Source organism: Merops nubicus, unplaced genomic scaffold (genome assembly GCF_000691845.1).
Source record: "Merops nubicus isolate BGI_N331 unplaced genomic scaffold, ASM69184v1 scaffold916, whole genome shotgun sequence".
Taxonomy (NCBI): Eukaryota; Metazoa; Chordata; class Aves; order Coraciiformes; family Meropidae; genus Merops; species Merops nubicus.
The window spans coordinates 45443-45885 of NW_008614106.1; positions in this window are offsets into that span (position 1 = coordinate 45443).

Genomic DNA, 443 nt, shown 5'->3' on the forward strand with positions numbered 1-443 from the left:
AGCCTTAGTGCACAACCTGAGGGCAAGGGGCTCGCTAGGAGGCTCCTTCACCCACCCCCACCCCCTGTGCCTCAGTTTCCCCCACACCAGCGAGTCTCAACAGCAGAAAGGCTGCAAGAGCTAGCTGCCTGCTTGCCATGCCAGCACTGGCAGAGCTCCTCAGGCAGGGTAGAACTGAGCCCCAGAGCAGGATCAGACCAGGAGCTGCTCCAGTCAGGAAGCCCCAAGGGCATCCCCTCAACACCAGATGATAGGACAAGATGAAATGTCGCACCAGGGGAGGTTTTGGTTGGATAGTAGGAACAATTTCTTCACTGAAAGGATCATCAAAGCCTGTCCCAGGCTTCCCAAAGCACAGGGGGAGACCACATGCCTGGAGGGCTTCCAAAGCAGTGGAGACATGGTGCTGAGGGACATGGTTTAGCAGTGCCCTGGCAGTGCTG